The sequence below is a fragment of the Perca fluviatilis genome, chromosome 12 (genome assembly GCF_010015445.1).
Source record: "Perca fluviatilis chromosome 12, GENO_Pfluv_1.0, whole genome shotgun sequence".
NCBI lineage: Eukaryota > Metazoa > Chordata > Actinopteri > Perciformes > Percidae > Perca > Perca fluviatilis.
The window spans coordinates 16,517,548-16,523,791 of record NC_053123.1 but is presented as its reverse complement, the minus strand read 5'-3'; positions in this window follow the sequence as shown (position 1 = coordinate 16,523,791).

Sequence of the window (6,244 nt, the reverse complement as noted above, 5' to 3'; positions counted from 1 at the left end):
CAGCATTCAGCTCAGCAGTTTGCAATTATAATGAATATTAATGACTGTTTTCTCATACATAATACTCTCATAATGACTCTACAAAGTAAATGCAGCCCTCTTAAAACAACCATTTATCATAACTACGTACCAAAGCAGTAACACTGTCAACCACTGGAAAGATAAAGTCATCAGCTACGCTCTTTAAATTCTCATATGACATGGGAAGCATGTATTGTTTTTGAGGAGAAATTATATTTATATCACATTATATTTTACATTAAAATCATCTACTGAAATGTAAATATCCATCCTCCTTTTTTCCTCCAGGTTATTACAGTAACTGGATGAGTTGTATGAATTTTGGCATTTAATCTGAATTAAACAGTATAGGTCATTTTAGTCCAACCGCTGTAATGTTAAATCATCCTCATATTGTTATAAACATCCCTTACTGTCCGAAGAACAAAATGCGTTACAGCAACTAAAACTAAATGAAATTCAGTGCTATGTATGTGCTTAAGAGTACTTCTTTACCTCCGTCAAATACCTTTTCCCGTGGGCCATTAAAATGGCAGAGTAGCCTAGCTCAATCCTCACAGACATTACCTGTGAGCGACTGAACCCTATTTTGGGAATTGGTAAAGCGTACGGAGAAATAGACTTGGGATAGAACAGCCTGGCAAATTCCATTTCACATCTGAAGTGGTCTACTTGTGAAAGATCATTTGGTTTGGAGTGAGTAAACAGAGGGGACTCCATCGCTCTCAATGACTTATGTGTGAAAGCTGGGGATTACAGACGATCAGGAAGTCTTGGAGCTGTTTGGAAAAGCATTGCCTTGCAAAATGAATCTAACTGCAGGCACTGTGTTTCACAAGCCTCTACCTCTCTCACATCTGTCTGTGCTATACTAGGCTGTTGCGAATTAAGTTCAGCACATACGCGATGATGTTTTCCACGTAGAGTGTTAATGTTTAATTTGTATTAATGATTCTTGTTTAGTTTAATGTAAATCTTTTTTGGCTGAAACAGAAGAATTAAAAGAAAAGTTAAGATTTTAAATTGTTGTGCAATGTGTGTCCTATTTTAATTTCTATTATATTATGATGATTATATTATGATAATATTTTACTCGCTAATTCCATGGCTGAGATATGGGGATGTCAAATGGGTGTGTTGCCAAACATTCCTACCTCGGGTCTTTAGAGACCCAGCACATATTCAACACAGATTATGCTACAGATTAAAATAACTGCTTGGGAACATTTGGAAATAACTTATGTTATAACTATAAGCCTCCAACACATTTTTGTCATTAATTTGCTTTGCCTTTTATATTTCAAATTTAAAACGCATATTGTTCCGTGTTAAATATAGGCTAGTCAATGACAGTCAGTAATCATAAATTATTGTTGCAAGCTTGCAAAATGGTTGTGCCCATACCTATTGTCTCTATACACGTTTTAAAGACAAACATATACAGGAAAACAACGATTTTGAACAATTTTGACATTCTGACACAATTTTTTGAGGACTAGACAGGACCTGACGGCTTAATTGAATAAGATGAATAAATTAGAAGGTGTGATATGGACCAAGACCTACTGTATTAAATGCATTTAAGAGTTGAAAAAGTCCCCAGTTTAACCACATTATTTCAACCACTTGTATGGATTTGAAAACAAAAGTGAACATACCGGAACTGTCCATTCATTTTAAACCTGTATGCACACACAGCTAGTACACTGGGTCACATTAAAACCACGAAGAAGCTGGACATGTATAAATAATATCATTTTGGTTAATAATTTTAATGTTTACCTTTGTTTTCATATATTTTCATAACTGAAATAAACAGAATAGTAAAATGTACTTAAAGCTGTCATAAAGCTGAATGCAGAAGTGTCACTGTAACCCATTATCTCTATAGTTCACCTGGTAAGTGTGATATAAGTGATACGAATGATGACCATAGCTAATAAAGTAATACTCAGTTTGTACAAAAGAAGAAAAAAAATCTTTTAAATATCTTCATTATTTCCCTATTTCATCAACCAGAATTTAAAAAATGACATTGTATGATCATAGTGGGCTTCAGTCTTGGGCACAAAAGCACTTGAGTGTGATGGGCAAAGTGGCACTCAGTCACTGTGGAGCTACTGAAGCTGATAAAAGGGAGAGACATTAATTGAATGACCTTGGCATCACTGGTTTAATAAGCGGACGTACTTCAATATAAAAAGCCTAAAAAGAAAAGAAAATTGTGTCTTCATCGGTATTTTAACATTTAGATCTTTGACCACAGCTTGAATGCTTTTAATTGTAGGCCCAAATATTGTTTAATTGTTAACTAGAAAGTTGAATCAATGATGTTAGTTGAGATGATTAAGTCATATACAATATAGGAGTGTCTTAAGCTTTTAAGGGAAGTTTGGTGAAGTTGGAAACAGAAACAAAAACAAAAACTTGACTAGTTACTGACATGATATCTTAAAAACAAAAATGATCAGAGGTACTGCATTGTCCTTCAGACACATCAAGAAAGGAAGACAAACAAGAGAATATACACTCAGACTCTAACCTGCGATAGTAACGTTATTGGTGGTGAATACCTGAACCCCAGCTGAGGGCAGACACTGCCTGCAATGGCTGATCCATCAAAGCAGTGGAGGCTGTCTCTCCTGATGTGGACTCCGGCATGGGCTCTGCCTGCTGCTGAGAGCTGAGGCCTGCTCTGCATTGGCCACTGGCATCCAGCCAAACTGGCCCTGCTACTATTGTCCTTCACCCTCCAAGCTCTGAAGCCTGCTATTCAATTAAGACACATGAACTTTGTAATGCATGCTTCAAGAGAGGCTGTAATAATCACAGTTCAAGTATTAGGAGCCTACATTTAAATGAATGAGCGTTGTCACTGCAGAGGCTCTTTAAAGTTAGTCAGACAGCATAGAGCCTTAATGAAACAGTTTTTGTCATGCTTTCTTGTGGACCATATGACACCGTGCTGTACAGTAGCCTATGCCTTGGACCAGACTTTCAAACAGTCCCTGCATCATCTGGTGTATCTGTCACATCCACAATTACATTATTGCTGTTTCACTCACATGAGCCACTGTGTCAGAGCGCTCAAAACCAAACAGATGGAGCTAGTTGGCAACAGAAGGCATGCAAATCATGGATCATTTGATTGGAGATCTTATTTAATTATTCAACCAAGTGGCCATCTTGGAGAAGACTCCATACAAGCTGCCTACTGTACAATATGTGTAAGCAACTGTTACAATATTCAACTAATAATGGGTTACACAAAAAGATGAAAACTAAGACATTGTGTCTTTGGAATTTACATGAAGTATGGTTAAGACTGGACAATTTACTCCATTTTATGCGAGCCTTATGAAACCATGGTTTGTAAGGAAAAAAATATTGGTAACTGGAGAGAGAGCTATGACAATGAACCAAAATTACAATCATGTGGAATGAGACCATTGATTTCAAGTAGGGAAGTAAATTAAATGAAAATTTTGTGTTGGCTGAAATAGTTTGCAGAAAAAAAAGAGCTGCATTTAACATTCAGGCACAATGCTGAAAAGTGACAATTGCTTATCTCCATGGAGATCAATAATAGCTGCAGGATCATTGTGTAAAGTGTCTGCAGGTTTAATGCAGATAGGATGTCATTATTATTTTCTTTCTCCTAATGACCATCATTATGCACGGACACTGATTGAATTCCATTTGTTACCTACGTTGGAGCCTGAGTGGAATAATTACCATTTAAGTATCTCCATTAAAATTCATGCACGGATGTTCATACTCAGACCTTTTAAAAATAACTAAAATATTCTTTGAATACAAAATTCATCAGATACAACTTGGCCCTGCTTTAGTACTTCAAGTCTAATTACATGTGAGTGTTATTAAAGCATGTCTTCTTTTTTAGTTTGTATTATCTTTTTAAATGATGGCAAAAGAAAAGAAAAAATGGTCGCTGCTCAGTTGCTATCAATGCAGCACACTCTCTTAATATTTAATTAAAATGGATCTGCTGGTAAGTGTAATCAATATCCAGCACCCGGTCTAAATTGCTTTTTCAACCTCTTGTGTCACATACAAAATAAATATGTTTTAATAGTAACATACATTTCAGTTTCTTTCCACAGAATCAAGGGTTATTATGCTGCTGATTGTTGACTGTTACAACATGGAGGACAGCTTAAGATGTGATTTCTACTTCCCAAAACAAACCCGGCATAGATCTATAAGCCTGTTTGTTTATCCATTGGTGCATGAATTCAGCACCAACAAGAACATGTCACTTCTTGTTTCTTGTTTACTGGTGGTCATCTTGTGTGTATAACCCCCCCAAGTGGAAGTAACTCTGTTTATGTTGCAGGTAAATAAGGCAGCCTCTTCCCTAATACAGCCATCTTTCTGTAAATACACAGCTGTGGCTGAACAGTGAGCCAGTAGAGGAGAACGGAGAGGGGATTTGGCCACATCTAATCAATCACTGACAGATTACTGCTAAAGCCACTTCCATACACATTAAAGAGGGACAAATGCAGAATTGCAACTGAACAAGTTCTAGTTTTAAGCCAACAGTGGGACTTCCTGGTGATTTATCAAAGTCACTGCTGCTGAGCAGCATGCCTGTGTGATTGTAGTTCACAGCAGACAGAACTGAGGCGCAGCACTGAAAGGAGTGTTTATGCCCTCAGCTGTGGCACTGTCAGCCTTGTGGAATTTACTGTAAATCACATTGCTTTTATTGCAAGATTTAGTAGCTTATCCTCTGTGGGCTCTATTCATTTGAAGCTTGTCCCTATTAGGATTTTAGCCCTAGTCTATACAGGGACTTGGATAGACATCTAGAAATAATGTGGGAAATCAAGCCTGTGATTTTGCAATTTTTGCACATCTTTTTCTATATAATAGCATCTGCTGTTTTGTAGTAAAAATGTTTCATTGCTGTGACGAGACTACAGTGTCTTAAGCCTCGGTGTGCCTATTATTTCTACCCAAAGATCTCTATTCCTGATAAGAATCACTGCCTCTGATAGTCCAGAGATACAACGCAGCATCTCTGCAAATTATATTGTTTACAGCATTATTCCATGAATAACCCCAAATCAGATTTGGCTAAGTTGTGTATTGATAGAAAATATTAACACAGTTTGAAGAAGAGAAAGTATTACATTTCAATGCCAGTGGAATTACTCAATATATATTTTTATTTCAGTTTAGGATTGATGCTACAAGCTGTTTTTATTACACAATGTCTAACAACAATCACCGTGAAGATGAGTCAATAATTCTACAAACCACTGATCGAGGGAATAAAATCTCTTTTGTTACATCAAGATGCATGCTCCTGTGAGAAAAAGCTCGATGCAGCTGTTTCTCCAAAGTCAGTGTTTCATGGCAGAAACAATAAACGCCCAGCAACATCGCTGAAGTGATCACACATGACATAAGAGTCTGTAGGCAGAAGGTTAAAAAACAGGCAGTCACGTGCCATGTAAACCCCTAACCTCATTCCTGGGGAAATGAACAATTCCACAATGTGTGTGTGTGTGTGTGTGTGTGTGTGTGTAGGACAGGAAAGGGGATGTCAGCAAGTGTTTTACATTCATTCAGTTTTTGCTCCTTAAAACTGTGATTCCTCATCACAGGTGTAATAGACTTAGAAATATAACTTGATATTCTTCTAGAAAATACTCTGATATGCAGGAAATTAAAGGTGTTTTTTTTAAATTCATCTACAACTCAATTTAATCATACCACTTTCAATCTTTTCAGACACTCATTTACAAAATCCACAATCTAAAATGTTGATCTGAAATTGCATGACACCAAATCATGGCAACTGGCTAACTTTATATTTCCTCGAGGTTTGATCTGTGTCAAGGAGGATTCAAGTGTGTGATGGACATGAACTGTGATCCCTGTAGCTGTATGTGTGGGTGTCTGCATGATGTGTGTATTGACGTGCTGTAGCAAGAGTTCAGGGAGGCAGCTGAGCAAAATAATTTAGAATGTCCTGCCTGCTGACACAAGGACAAAGGCACAAACAGAACATGCCCATATGAGGAAGGAGACAATGGACGTGGCTACACCTGGAAATGCACTGCTGTTGTTTCCACCATGACCTCCACAGCACACAGAGATTTTCACAGGCTGTTCCTACAAGCGTGGACACTGACTTCTGGTTGAGTCAGCTGCGTATTAATGGGACATTATTCGATGATGAGCACTAACA